This window comes from Marmota monax, unplaced genomic scaffold (genome assembly GCF_021218885.2).
Source record: "Marmota monax isolate L192 unplaced genomic scaffold, Marmota_monax_Labrador192_F-V1.1 WCK01_AAM20220418_F8-fsc00106, whole genome shotgun sequence".
Taxonomy (NCBI): Eukaryota; Metazoa; Chordata; class Mammalia; order Rodentia; family Sciuridae; genus Marmota; species Marmota monax.
In genome coordinates this window covers 5,502,896-5,518,661 of record NW_026695218.1, presented here as the reverse complement: position 1 = coordinate 5,518,661, position 15,766 = coordinate 5,502,896, and the positions used below count along the sequence as shown (strand labels likewise).

The window sequence follows — 15,766 nt, the reverse complement described above, 5'->3', positions numbered from 1 at the left end:
TTTGAACTGGTAAGCCTCTTGTCTCAGTCTTCCGAGTCTCTGGGATTACAGGCATGCACCACCAAAATTGAGAGGTCATAAAAGGAGCTATGCAGATGTGACCAAGAAGGGAGAGAGAGAAGTGGGAGGGTCACCCTGGAGACCAACCAAGTGGGAGAGCATGCTATGAAGGATGGGCATGCTCAAGTGCCAAGTGCTGCACAGGGTCAAGTGCACGCTGGATGAAGAGGGGCTGTTACCTTTGGCAGCCTTCATCCACCTGGGTTAAAAAAGTTTGTGGTGTGTGTGTGTGGGAAGAGAAACCCAAGTGGCATGGATTCTAGAAGACAGAGGAGATGAGAGGCAGTTGAGTGTTTAGGGGAGATTTTTCAATACAGAGCAGAAATGAGACAGAAGCAGCGTGTGAGAGCCATGTGAGGTCAATGGAGTCGTTTTATTTTAAGTGGGAGAAATTATTCTTATGGGAATGGTGGAGTGTGGGGCAGAGAGAAACGATGTGGGAGAGAGGGCAACTACTGAGTGGATTTCCCTGTTCATCCAGAACGTCCTGAAGCAGGTCACAATGCAGTCAACTCCATTGCATTTGGTGTCATGACCCACATATTTCACTGTCAGAAGCCTGAATATTGCCCCTGTGGTCTCCCTAGGGAGATGTAGGTTGGATAGCCTCGTGGTCATTCTGGAAGCTGCATCCACAGTGAGGCAATGGGGTTGAGGCCCCATGGGTGCAGGGCTCACAGATCAGCACAGGGCACTGTTAAAGCCCATGCCAGCCCAGGCTGGGGTCATCTGAAGACACTTTCTTGGGTCCCTTGCACAAGTTCTTAGCAAATTCCTCACCTCCACTCACTGGTGGCACCGAGAAGCAATTGATGACTTCGGTGCCAACAGGAGTGTGTGCCCACTGTCCTAGCAGTGTCCTCATGGCTCAGGCCATGCTCTTGCTATGCTCCTCCATAGCTGTCCACACTGAGAACAGAGTGGAGAGGTGAGGTCATTCCACACAGACCACACACTGGTTTGAGCGTCTAGGCGAGATGTGGAGTGGACAGTTGGACAGATGGGCCTGAAGTTCAGAGGGAAGATCAGGCTGGAAACAGGCAGTGGGGAATTGTTAGATCACGGCCAAGTAGTGAGCACAGGGAGGAGGGGAAGGCAGGTAGAGAAGAGGGTAGGCAGCTGCAAGGCACTTGAGTGAGGAGACTCACATTTGTGAAATACTGCTGGCAGGTCACCTCAGGGGAGGACTCTCAATGGCCCCTGGGATTTGCAATGTGGAGTCATTTAATGAACTCCATAGAAGCAGTTGTGGCAGAGTCGTGAGAATGAAGCTGATTGAAGTGGGTTTGAGAAAGAATGAGAGGAAAAGAAGTGGAGTCTGAGTATGAATAAGTGCTTTGAAGAGGATGGATATAATATGGTGATGAGAGGAGGCTTGAGGTTTGGGGTCAAGAAGGTTTTTATTTTTTTATGGGGGAGATTTTAGTACACATATATGATTATTATGGGGGATGATTCAGTGAAAAGACAAAAAATTGTTCCTGAAGGAGAGACAGAGACAAATTGATGAAGTGATGTGGTTGAGTAGGTACAGGACAGGATCCAGGATGTGTGATGGGGGCTACATCTAGGAGCACACCCCACTCATCCTTCCTACTAGGAGGAACAGGGGTATGATACAGTTGCACACGGTTACAGTGATCCTTGAAGTTTTTTTTTTTTTTGTATCAGGAATTGAACTCCAAAGCCCTTAACCACTGAGCCACATCTCGAGCCCTTTTTAATATTTTATTTAGAGGCTGGGTCTCTCTGAGTTGCTTAGGGCCTCACTAAGTTGCTGAGGCTGACTTTGAGCTCCTGATCTTCCTGCCTCAGCCACTGGGCTTACAGGAGTGTGCCACTGAACCTGGCTGAAAGTGTGGTTTTAAAACTAGGCGTGTTGTTCTCAAAGGCCCAGAAGATTTTTCTCAGGTCTGAAAATGTACTATCTCAAAAACAAATGTCATTATAATTGTATCTTTGACTCTTCCCTATTCTTCATCTTCCAGATCCAGATAAGTCATCAGGTGATGTGATTCCACTTGCCCCAGGGGTCTTGTCTGTAGTGCCCCTGGCTTCCCTTAGCTCAGTAGCATGGAAGGGCTCCTGCTCAGCATCTGGCAGACCTGATCTAGCAGGTACTTGATGCCTGTTTGGAGAGCTTGTGAGCAAGTGATGTAATCTGTTTCCCTCCTAAACTCGGGTAAACTCGGGATAATAACGGTACTTACCCCCTCAGCCCATTAAAAAGATTAAAATAAATAACGGTGCCCAGTGCTCCGCACTTGGTGGGCATCAAGTTTGAGCGGTCTATATTTTTATCTGCCCTCACTCTGCATTTCAGGTTGAACTCGCATAGTGCGAATTTCTGCTCTAGAATCTCTGATGCATCCTGTGGGCCCCAACTCTCCTGCTTGGCGTCCTTGCCCTTCCTTGTATTTCAGATTCAGAACAAACCCACCATTCACCAACCCATATAGTTCCAGTTGCTTTTACAAATTTGCCGAAGATACTGCTTCTCACATCTCAACCTGGAGAAATCCTGCACATTCTCTAGGCTTCATTGCAAAATACTGCAATATTTCCCCTGACCTTTCTTCCCATGCCTGGCTGGTCCCTTTTGCCTTGCCCCTTATTTCTAAGTTTGCCTGTCTGTACTCCCATGGGACTGACTATATGCTCCTCGGGAGCAGGATGACTGTTTAGTTCCTGTCTTTATTTTTTGGTGCCTTGAACTAGTACCAGGACAAATCAAAGCTCGGAGGAATGAAGGGGTTAGTTATTTCCTCCTTGATATCCACCTCTTTCCCAGCTCTTTGTGATGCACATTGAATTATCTGTTGATAATCTATCTTCTCCATCATGCCATGAATGCACGGGGAGACGAGACGTTCGTTTTATTTTTCTCCCAGAAATAAAGATCCTAACACACAGCAGTGTCTATAAATGTTTATGCATAAAATAGAATGAATGGACCCTCCTCCCGCGCTACAGTCTCCCTCACCCCGCCACCACCCCAAATGCAGGTGGGCATCCCTGCAGATCTAGCGGTGGCCTCCAGGAGGCGCCCTCCTCTCGGAGGTGCTGGGAACGGCAGGCGCCCCTTCCTGGCAGGCGAATGGGTTAGTTACAGCCCTGAGCAAAGAGATGGGGACGGCACGATTGATGCGCCGCTTCCCCCACGGACGCGCAACTTGCGTCAGGGATGCATCTCCTTTCTGTTCTTCTGGGCCTCGGTGCCAACGTTTAAGGAACGTTAATTGAGGGTGGGTTGTGGGAGGCTGCCATCTTCCGGTGCTCCTTGGGAGATGCTAAGCCTCTGCTGCTGGCTGTGACAGCTACAATATGCGCACATACAAAATGTTCTTTATCTGTCATCAGATGATAACAGCAAGTGCGAGGCATGTCTAGCACTATCCTATGTTCTTTATACATCAACTGAAAGGCGCATAATAAGATAAAAAAGTATAAATTCCCATCTTGTTAGAAAAATTAGATGCAGTGGGATTGAATTCCTCACAAGATGTCCCTCGCTTAGCAATAGCAGAGGCAAAGTTAGAACCCCGGCAGTTTGTACCTGAGTGTTCAGCAGGCTCCCAGCTATCCACAGCCACCTGCCGAGGGACCACTGAGCTGTCTTGCCAGCTAGGACCCAGATAGCCAGAAAACAATTTTAAAGGCCTACTATGTTCCAAGTGGCTTGCTTTGCATTGAGTATCAGCAGGTAAACAAGTGTCCCCTCCTGGAACATTCAGACTGATAGGGGAGACCAAAATGTTGGGAGAGTGATGTGGCCAGTGGGAATGATGGGCAGAGTGGCAAGTGCCTGGGAAGGAGCCAGAAAAGGAGGTGCCAGCCTTTTCTCTGTCTTCCCAGGCAGCCAACCTGGCTTCCTCCTGCCACTACTAGTGCATTATAGTTATACATAATATTGGGCATCATTGGACATGATTATACAAGCATGAAATATAGTTGATGCTAATTTCATCTCTAGTACTCCTTTTCCTCTGCCTGTCCCTTCTCTGTTTCCTTTCCTCTGTTCTACTGGTCTTCTACTTATTTATAGTTTTTTGATTAGTGCTTTATGGATATACATAAAGGTGAAATTCACTGTGGTATATTTATATATGTACATAGGATAGTTTGGTCAATTTCATTCTAGTGTTCCTCCCTTTTCCCATTCATTCTCCCCCCCACCCAATCCCTTTCTTCTACTTCACTGATCTCACTTCTATTTTTATGGGGTCCCCCCACTATTTCCTTTATTTTTCTCTTTTTGGGGAGCTTGTGAGCAAGTGATATAATCTGTTCCCCCCCCCTTTTGGTAAAATCAGGATGATAATAATAGCTTCCCCATTTGAGAGATAACATTTGACCCTTGATTTTCTGAGTCTGGCTTATTTCACTGAGTATGATGACCTAGTTTTATCCATTAACCAGAAAATGCTATAATTTCATTCTTTTTTTTAATGGCTGATTAAACTCCATTGTGCACATATCATACATTTCCTCTATCCAGCCATCTGTTGACAGGCATCTGGGCTGGTTTCATAAGTTGACTATTGTGATCTGTGCTACTATAAACATTGATGTGGCGATACCACTATCATATGCTGATTTTAATTCTTTTGGTTAAGGGAATGGGATAACTGGGCCATATGGTGGTTCCACTCCTAGTTTTCTGAGGAATGTCTATACTGATTTCCGAAGTGGTTGTACTAATTTGCAGTCCCACCAACAATGTATGAATGTAACTTTCCCCCCACATCCTCACCAGAATTTATTATTATTTGTATTCTTGCTAATGGCCATTGTGACTGGAGTAAGAAGAAATCTCAGTGTAATTTTGATTTTATTTTCATGATTGTTAGAGTTGTTGAACATTTTTTCCATGTGTTTTTTGGTAATTTGTCCTTCTTCTTTTGAGAAGCGTCTGTTTAGTTCTTTTCCCCATTTATGAATTTTGTGTGTGTGTGTGTGTGTGTGGTATTAAGTTTTTTGAGTCCTTTATGCATTCTGGATATTAATCTCCTGATTGAGACATTAATGGCAAAGATCTTCTCCCATTCTGTAGTCTTTCTCATTGTGCCGGCTTTTTTGCTGGGCAGTACCCTTTTAATTTGATGCCATCCCACTTATTGACGTGGTTTTATTTCTTGTGCATTAGGAGCCTTGTTATGAAAGTTGGTACCTGTACTAAGATGTTGGGAGTGTTGAGCCTACATTTTCTTCTAGCAGTTGAATTAGACCATTTCTGGTCTAATTCCTAGGTGTTTGATTTACTTCAAGTGGACTTTTGTGCAGGGTGAGAGATACCATTTTTACCCCAGTCTTATTATTGACTTTTCTTTTTGGCAGCTGGTGCTCTGGTCTTTGTGCTGGAAACCTGTCTGTGCCCTAGTCCCTCTAGGGCTTGGGTAAACCCCCAATCCCTACCAGTCCAGTCTTGTCCCCAAGTCCTTGCATGGTGGTTGGAATTCTTGTCGTTAGTGATCAACTTCTCTTGTGCTTCCTTCCTGCTTAGGTTTCTGAATAACAGGGATTGTGCTTCTCTTGCTTATTGGACTGTTACCAGTTAGACCCCTCACTCCCATCTTCCCATGCTTTCCCATCCCCATGTTGGCCCCATCATCAACAGTTTGAACTTGCCTGATCCTCCAGTAGGCTCTGCATTCCTAGGCCCTGGCCCAGCTTTTCCATCTATTCTACCTCTGAAACCCTCCTTACCTGCTGGCTTAATCACACCTCTGCCTCCCCTCCAACAACTGCTGGTGTCTACAAGACCAACAGACTCTAGACTCTCCTTTTCCTCTGATAGTTTCTCAGGCACAAGAAGTCAAGTGTTCCCAGGGTCACTCAGGGCTAAAAATAAGAGTCCACAGCTGCCCAGGGTCCCTGGGGACATGTGACCTCATCTCAGCCCTAGAGCAGGCTAGCATCTTTTCTTTACCTCTCACCAGACTGGGCAGTTGAGGCTTGGTCTTGGAGCTGGCTGTGCTAGAGGCGAGCTTTTCAGCCACAGCACTGCTGTTACGATGGACCGGGTGATGCTTGCGTCTGGGCTGTACCCTCTAGATGCCAGAGGCACCCTACCCTCAGTTGTGGTGGTGAAACCATCTTAACGTTGCCAGTCACCCCAGTACCACTTACACAGAACATAGGGTTGGGGGGTCAAGTGGCACTAGAGAAAGGATCATGCTACAGTGACATCCCAGCAGAACTCGATGAAAGGGACATCCTCCCTGTAGCAGGGGTTGAAATGACCTGAGGAACAGGAAATGCTGACTGAGAGGGTCTCCTTGCAAGTGGAGCTCCATCTTTGGGGACATGAGGCCCTCTATGTCACAGTCATTTCCCTGTTTCTAATTCTGTTCCTCTCGTCCCACGTGGGTTTCACCTCTTCGCCTTCTGAGAAATCACAGCATTCTTGTCAAGGAGTCTCAAGGTTTTTCTAGTCACTGAGTCTCAAAAATTGTTGTGGGTAAAGGTTTCAAGAGAAGGTGGCTGAGAACCAAACAGGAAGTTCTGAACCCGCTTGAGTTCTCCTTTCCTTTCTACCCACAGTTAGGAGTAGATGAGCACATACAGACGCTTCCAGACCTGTGCAGATCAACCCATCTTAAATTTATTTATTTATTTTTAATATTTTTATTAATTGTTGATGGATCTTTATTCTATTTACTTATCTATTTATATATGGTGCTGAGAATTGAACTCAGTGCCTCACACATGCTAGGTAAGAGTGCTACCACTGAGCCCCAGCCCCAGCGCCCCCATCTTAAATTTAAAATACCCTAAGTTGAAAATGCATGTCATGCACCTGACTTACTGACCATCACAGCTTGGCAACACAGTCCACTGCAGGGTGGGGGCTGTTCCCCCATGATGGCTTGGTTACTGGGAGCTGGGGCTCACTGCTGTGGCCCAAATTGCAAGTCTGTTGTAGTGCATATCGCTGGACCAAGAAAAGATCAAATTAAAAAACTGCAGTACCTTTTCTGCTGAATACACATTACTTTTATACCATTATAAAGTTATGTATATATATATATTGGGTCCTATGTCTAAATTGTGAAGCATAATAATAAAACACATATTTAGAAAACTACAACTCAACTAAAGGCCTGGAACATGACGATGGTTAACTTGTTGCTCCCTCTCCACCCAGGACAAGTGCTCCCCTAACTCTTTGCGGTCTCTTCCTGCTCCACTGGACCTTGCCCCTAGAGCTTCCTTATGCATATTGCTATATTACAGTGTTGTTAACTCCTGCCCTAGAACTTTCTTTCCACCCTGCACCTGTCCAGTGGTTCAGTGCAGGCTCAGAGGCAGGAACTGGACAGGGAGGTCACAGTCCTCTCTCTGCCTGTTTAAGGGGCCTTGGGCAAGTCACTCATCTCCATACTAAAATCACACAGTCCCCTTGAGCTCTTATCCCCTTGGGCCCCCTTTGGTTGTTGTAAGAACCTACAGATGTTGAGTTGACACACCATGAGATGCTATCTTAGCACCAGGCTAGTGATTGACAGAACTGGGTTGCAAGACTAATGTGCCACCCAGGAGAGCTGGGAGGGGAAGTGTCACCAGGTGCCACGCCCTGTGAGTACACATGCCCTTTGCTGGCACTTTGACAGGAAGGAGCCTCAAGATTTCTGTCGTGGCCTCTGCCTTTCCAGGTGTTGTATAACATCGTTTTCCTCTATGCCAAGAAGGAGAAATGGAAGAAGGCCGAAGAACAACTCACACTGGCCACCAACATGAAGTCTGAGCCCAGGCACTCCAAAATCGACAAGGCGATGGAAAGCTTCTGGGTAGGTGTGTCGGGAGGGGAGGTTTCCACAGTTCTCACTGTGTCAGGGCTGTCTGAGTCTGGGCAGCCCTGCTCCACGCTCAGCATGAGGCCATTTAAGCTCTTGAATCTGGGCCGAGAAGCCAAGGACAAGAGCACAGGGTGGCAGAGCCCTTGAACCTCTTGGCACCCCTGGGTGGTAGGATGTTGGAGGCTGAGCAGTGCTGTAAGGGCAGAGGCTGCTTGCTTTTGAGTCCTAGCAGCCTGGCACAGAGCCAGGTACAAAATGGCCCTCCACAAAATGTCTTGATTACAGGAATAAATGGTAAAAGTGAATGATAGTCTGAGCACATTGGGAATGAAGTTTTAAATAGGATTTTTTTGGTGGGACAGGTACTGGGGATTTAATCCAGGAGCACTTCACCACTGAGCTACATCCCCCAGCCCTTTCTTTCTATTCTTTTCTTTTTTTCTTGTTTTTTTCTTTTTAATTTTGAAACAGGGTCTCCCAAAGTTGCTTAGGGACTCTCCTTTTCCTCCGATATACCAGTCTGCTACTGGCTTTGCTTCCTTTCCCATCCCAGATACAATCTAGCTTGATCTCTTGAACCCTTTACTTGCTGGTTTCCTCAACTTTTCTGTCTCCTTGTAAACAGCTGTGCTGGACGACATCCCTGGCTGGATCAGCTTTCTGTCCTTCACCTGGGATGCTCAGGGGTGCTGCAGTTCACACAGTTGATGGGTTGTTGCCAGGCTGGACTGGCTACCTGACTTGTGGGGACCAGTGTGAAATGAACGTGTAGGGCTCTTGTTTAAAAACTTCAAGAATTTCAAAATGGTGACCGCAGGTTATTAAACCAAGTGAGGAATGCTTTTAAGCATGGGTTCTTGTGCTTGATCATAAGTGTGGTCCCCACCTTCACACAGCATCCAGGACTATGCATGTGATCATCCTGGAGTCTCAGAACTGCCGACTCCTCTGCCCTCCCCATGGGCCTGCCACCACTTCTGTCCTTAGTTATCCACCCCCACCCCCCACCTCATGTGCATGCTGGCAGGCCCTCTCATGTGAAAGGGAAAGGTTGGGGTTCCCACCATGTGAAAGCCACCAGGAGCAATGTGGCATTGAAGCCAGATTTAAAGATAGGTAGTTAGTGTAGTTAGGTAAATCGGGTCTAATATCGAGTAAAATCGAAAATGAAGGCCAGAATGAAGGCCATATTGAGAAAGGAGCCCAGGAAAGCAGAGCAGCACTTGGGGAAATTGAAATGTTAATGTTCCCAAGGCCCAGAGCCCATTCTAAGGCAATGTTAATGAAGCAGCTCCCAGCAAACAGGGAAGTGCTAATAGAAAGCCTCCCCAGGCCCTTCCTGCCCAGATTACTCCTCTGGCCCATCTGTCCCTCACCTTTGGGCTTTCCCACCTACATTCTAACACTGCAAGATAACAGAACAAAGGACAGGACTGCGGGAAAGCTGAATGAAGACCTTAGCTATAAAAGAGGGAAGACCTCCCCCTTCCATGGATTCACCTCTTGGGTCCCCTTCTTCCTCCCAGAAGAAGTCTTTTCTGCTGTCCTTTAATAAAGCTTCTACTTTTTACTCTAAACTTGCCTCTGAGTGCTTCTCTGGTGTTATACTTCTGCATCTGGGAAGTAAGGACTGGTAAACAGCGGTAACAGCATGGTAGACAAGGACCCAGAATCTCTGTTATCAGTGGTCCCTTCTGAGGCTGGGTCTTCAGCTGCACATAGGATGATAAAACTACCCAGCTTTTCGAGAAGCAAAAGTCACTCGGCTATTCTCCGACAATACCTTCTTACTTGAACTTCATCTTCTATTTCTGAGGGCAGGAGCGGGAGAGGATTTTGTTCCCCTTGCTCAGTGCTAGCCCCGTGCTCCCTGGGCATCCCCCACTATTTCTTTGCCCAGTGAAACCTTTAACACCCTCGGGGTCCTGGTCTCATAGGTAAGGTTACCGTGGCACTGAGTTGAGACACACAGTTAAAAAGCTAGTCAGATCCTTGCATTTGAATCCAAGGATCTTACTCTTCAACACCTGAATAGGACAGTCCCCAAACTTCTCCTAATGACAGAATCCTCTGCCTAGACTCCAAACTGGCCAAAGTAGTGATAGTGGTACATTAAGAGATGAAAACATCACTCAGAACCCCTAAAAAAAAGGCCTTCTCCAACAAAGAGTGACTTCCAAGCATCTCTCCCTGAAAAAAGAAGGCCAGAAACCACTGGACCCTACCTGGCTTAAAGGGTTGTGCATTGATATCAATATCCACAGGTTCAGGAAGGGAGCTGGAAATAATGAGGATAACCACTTTTCCACAACTGCCCCCCACAAGGCCCTTTCCAGTGCCAGGTCTGTAGCATCCAACTTTCAAAATATCCCCCATCCCTTACACCACAGGTCCCTGTGGTGGTGGTGGTGTGGCATACTTTTTAAAAATAATAATTGTTAGAGTTATACTCTGAAATATTAATGGGGGAATCAAAATGGCACTTGGGGATTTTTCTTCAACTAATATGGTGGGTGGTGGCGGTGTTATATAAAACAAGACTGAATGTGAATGGTTGCTCTGTCTTGCTGATGGGTGTATGTGAGCTTGCTGTACTATTTTACCTATGTTTGCATTTATCTGAGTTTCTCTGTAGTAAAAGATTTTTAGCAGACTGTGGTGGCATATGCCTCTAATCTCAGTGATTTGGGAGGCTGAGGCAGGAATGTGAGTTCAAAGCCAGGCTTAGAGAGACCCTGTTTCAAAATAAAATATAAAAATGGCTTGGGATGTGGCTCAGTGGTTAAGCACACCTGGGTTCAATCCCCAGTACCAAAAAAAAAAAAAAAGATTTTTAGAAATAGACATGAAAATGGAGGACAGTAAACTCAAGAGCTCTGTGTATATTAGAATGGGGGAGGGCAACATCTTTGCTTTTCTAAACCTTGCAGTGACAGTTTATTCCAAGAACAATGGGTTCCAGTTTCTAGTTTTTCTGCTCTGAGCTCCAGCCACAGAAGTATTAGGCAGTCACTGCTCATGGAGGTGTGGGTCCCAGCTTTGCTGGGCCCTTCTTCCAAACTTCTAAGAAATTAAAACTCCAGTTTCATCCCTTTGTTCTCCAGCTCCAGAAGTGGGGCTGCTTCCTACAGTTACTGTCTCTGTGTTGATTTTCCTGATATTCCCCTTTGCCTTTTCAATTTCCAGTACCTGCTTAACCAATTGCCTAGATTAAATTATTTGTTGAAATAACTGGTGTGGTTTCTGTATTCCACAGCTTGATCTGCCTGATGATGCATGCCCTTAGAAGCACTGCCTGAGAAACACATTAGGGTGTAGCCATACCTTGTTGGCCTGCTCCAAAGATCCCAATCTCAGAAACCTGCCAGAAGCTCTACCAAGTCAACTTCTATGGTAGAGAACTTGCCGGTCACAGGAGAATCCCCTAATCTAAATCAATGTTTATAAGCAGAAGAGGAGGGTTTAATTTGCGAAAGCCAGTAGGGACTCTAAATCTTTCCATCCCAATCAAAGCTGTCAGAACCAGTTAGCATCAGAACCAGTCAGATGTCCCCCAAATTGCTATTTCTCCAGCAGCTTTCCTGTCACCAAGGAAACCACACATTGGTGCACAGGGGCCCCAGGAACCAGACTGTAACTGAGTTGCCTGGTGTGTTTGTCATTATCAACTCTGCCAAAGCACAGTATCTTTTGCAAGAATGATTCTCCTGCCCCAAACCCCTGCTGTCTTCTGTTTCCCAAACCGAGAATACTTCCACCTTCAAGAAAGACATGTGCTGGCAGGCATGACAGGCAATGGCAGGAGTCACTTGTTTACTCAACAACAAATAAAGCAGATTATCTTCTGCATTGGCCTTGGGACTGGCCCACACAAATTAGATGGCTTAAACAATAGGAATGAGTTGTCTCATAGTTCTAAAGGCTAGACATCTGAAATTGCCATGTTAGTAGGGCTGATTTCTTTTGAGGGTTCTGAGGGAAGGATTCTCCTGGGTTTGTAGATGGCTGTCTTCTTGGTCCTGTGGGATTCTTCTTATCTGCGTGTCTGTCTCCATATTTCTCCTTGTTATAGGGACACCAGTCATATTGGATTAAGGTTCATACCAATTTTTTTTTTAAATTTTACACTTCGTTTTTACTTAATCATCTCTCTCAAGACCTTGCATGCAAATAAGGTCACATTCTGAAAAACTGGGGGTTAGGACCTCAATGTGAAATTTTTGGGGACATAATTCAGTGCAGGATTAATATTCCTGAGAATTGAGGGTAGAGGATTCTCCAACCCCTCAGATAGGAAAAGTCTTCTGGATAGACAAGAAAATCCTTCTCAGTAGAAAAGTGTTGGACTTCTTTGAGTCAAGTCCTGAGTAAATTTATTCTAAGGTCTCCAAGACAGGAAGATAAAATAAAAACAAAAAGGAGTTACCATTGAAGGAGATGTGCTTTGCTAGTTTCTAGTGGCAGAAATAACAGTGTAGTTCCAGTGGCCAAGGTCACCCTGGTTGCCTTCTTCAGGGGTAGCGGCAGAGGCAGAGTGGGTTCTGAAAGCAGAAATACACAAGCATCTTCAAATGATGTTCATGCTGCAGATTTTTTTTCAATCCTGGCAACTATGAAAAATTTTTTAGGGAGTTTTGTTTACAAATTCTGCTGACAATGAAGTTCTGTAGGAAAGAAAGTTTAATGGAACTTATTAGGTAAGTTAGTGGGGGGACTGTTTTGTACATCTCCTTGTCTTGGACAATGGACTACCCAAAGAAATGGAGTGGGCAAAGAACCAGGTAGGTGATATCATTTAACTCTCCCCAAACTGTTTTCTTAGCTTCTTCTTTTCAGTCCTGACCACCTTAATAATTTCCCAGCAGTGATGTTTGTGTACCCTCTCCCTCAGACTCGTTTGTTAAAGCCCTAATCTCTATTGTGGCTGTATTTGGTGAAAATTTCTTTTTTCTTTTTTAAAAATATTTATTTTTTTTTTTTTAGTTTTTGGCAGACACAACATCTTTGTTTGTATGTGGTGCTGAGGATCGAACCTGGGCCGCACGCATGCCAGGTGAGCGCGCTACCACTTGAGCCACATCCCCAGCCCTGGTGAAAATTTCTTGACAGAAGTAGTTAAGGTTAAATGGGTAATGAAGGTAAGGCCCTGATCCTAGAAGACTGGAACCCTTATAAAAAGAGATAATGGAGAGTTCTTTTTGCCTTTCTCTCTCTTTTTGTCTGAGCGTGCACAAGGAAAAGGACATGTGAAGACACGGCAAGAAGGCAGCCCTCTACAAACCAGGAAAAGTCCTCCCCTGAAACCAAATTGGTTGACACTTCAAGTTTGGACTTCCCAGCCCCCAAAATTGTAAGCAATAAATTTCTGTTGTTTAAGCCACCCAGTGTGTAGTATTTTGGTATAGCAAATCAAATGGACGAATGCAATTAATTTAAGTTATGTCTTCCCCATTAGAAGGCAGAAACCATGCATCTCTATTTCCCCAAACACCACTATGCCTGGCATAGTAGCTTTCATATGGCAGGCACTCAATATTTGTTGAATGAACCAATGATTAGAAAAATCAATGGGGGCATGGTAAGTATTATTATGCTTATTTTAATGTGGAGAAAATTGACAGCTATGAAAAGATACTTAATACTCACAATCTTGGGACACAAATGCATTTCCTAAACTAAAATTAATTGAAAGTGGACCAGGGCCATATAACATCCTCATTCACAAAACACATTAAGACTTGTTTTAGTTGCTGAGGGAGGAAGGTTGTATTATCCTCTGCTGTCTAGTGTTCTCTCTTTCTAATCAGGATCAGAGATTTGCCAATCCACATCTTGTTCCTCATAATCAATGCTCTCAGAGTCAGCAGATAGATATAAAGCTAGAGGAATTTTTTTTTTTTTGCTAAAGGCAAGGTGAGGTACATCAGAGGATGAGTATTTGGCATCTCTGAGAGACCTCACAGGGTGGCACCACTTCTGTCCAGGGTCTAGTCTCTGCCCTGCAGGTTTAAAAACTGGATCTGTCAGCAGACTGAGTGCACATCCATCTCTCAGCTTTAATTAATTAAGCATGAAGAACTGATGCATGAAACCAGCATGTCAATTTATTGATTCACAAGAGGACTGGAACTGCCTCTGTGTCTGGAATGCTTGTCTCTTCTCACATCATCTTCCACTGAAGACAGACCTCTAAGGAAGGTAAATATCAGAAAGTTGCTCAGTGAGTAACTTCATCCCCAGATGAAGGGAACTGGATGGCTCAAATGTTTAATGGCAGTGAACTGCCATTTTTACTTTAAGAATAGTCTTTCTAACGGCAAAAATAATTCAAAACCATTGTCTGAGGCTCTGTCTGCAGAGGGCACTTCTTCAATAGGTATTTTCCTCACAGTGACAGAAGCTAACTAACAAACCATCTTTTACAAATAGGTACCTGAAATCATCTCATACAACTCATATATGACACTGGTTCTGAACTCAAAGTATTTGTGGGTTTGTACCAGCCAGCTTTAGGCAGCCCATAAGGGCTTCAACTATTTTAAGAATGGAATGGTCATCAAAACTCTCCAGAGCTGGAGCTGTGGCTCAGCGGTAGAATGGTTGCCTTGCATGTGTGAGGCATTGAGTTCTATCCTCAGCACTACATAAAAATAAATAAAAAACAAAATAAAGGTAAAATAGGTAAAAAAAAATTAGATTAAAATACACATTTTTAATAGAATAACTTCTCCAAAACAAAGATTAAATGAGTGGATTTTTAAAAACAATTTTGCAAGTCTCTTGAACATTTGGCTTAATAGAACATAGTAGATTCTCACGTCTGCATTGTTTTCAGTCTGTTACCATATCACACACCGTATAGCCTCTGGAAAACTCTACCTCATACCTTTGAGAGAATGAGAGAACAAGGCCATAACATCTTATACTAGCTTTCTAGGGGTGCCACAATGAAATACCATGAACCAGGTGGCTTAGAACAGATCCTTATTCTCTCATCATGGAGGAGGCCAGAGGTTCAAATCAAGATGTCAGCATGATTGGGTTCTTCTGTAGGCTCTGATAGACAATCTGTTTCTATGCCTCTCTCCTAACTCTTGGTGTTTGTCAGCCATCCTTGGCTTGTGGCTTCATCACTCCATTCTTTCTGTCTTTTTTTTTCCCCCAAATTTAACTGGATATTCTGTGGTTTTATTTTTTTATTTTTTAAATTTGTTTTAATTAGTTACACATGTCAGTACAATGATCTTGACATATACAATTGAATCAGATGGAATATAATTTCTCATTTTTCTGAGTGTACAGGTTGCAGAATTATATTGGTCATGCAGTTATGTATATACCCACAGCAATAATAATGTCTATTTTATTCTGATGTCCTTCCATTCCCCCCTCCCCCTCCCCTCCCCTCCCATCACTTCTCTCTACCCAATCTAATGTGGCACATTTCTTTTTTTTCCCCTCACATCGTCATACCTGTATTCTGTAAATTTATATTAAAAACAAACAAACACACAAAAAAAACCTCTCCACATTCTCCAGAGTTGCTTGCATGAAACAGATGGGAATATTTATACACAAATTTTACAAAAGCAAAAGACAAAGTCATTGGCTTAGAGTAAGAATTTCTGAATTTTTTATTTTGTTTTTATTATTATTTAGGTATTTATTTATTCTAATTAGTTACATGACAGCAGAATGCATTTTGATTCACAGTACACAAATGGAGTACAACTTTTTATTTCTCTAGTTGTACACAAAGTAGAGTCACACCATTTGTGTCTTCATACATGTACCTAGGGTAATGATGTTCATCTCATTCCACCATTTTTCCTACCCCTGTGCCCCTCCCTTTTTCTTCCTCCTCTTTGCCCTATCCAAAGTTCCTCCATTCCTCCCATGCTTTCCCC

The 15,766-nt window shown here is 44.2% G+C and overlaps 1 long non-coding RNA gene across 1 annotated transcript; it reads left to right on the top strand.

Annotated features, from left to right (window-relative positions):
• The first annotated feature begins 7,666 nt into the window (after positions 1 to 7,666).
• Positions 7,667 to 15,180, top strand: LOC124084927 (uncharacterized). The gene is made up of 3 exons (XR_006849292.2): positions 7,667 to 7,850; positions 12,843 to 13,209; positions 13,844 to 15,180. It is a non-coding gene; the product is annotated as an uncharacterized LOC124084927 (long non-coding RNA).
• Positions 15,181 to 15,766: the final 586 nt, after the last annotated feature.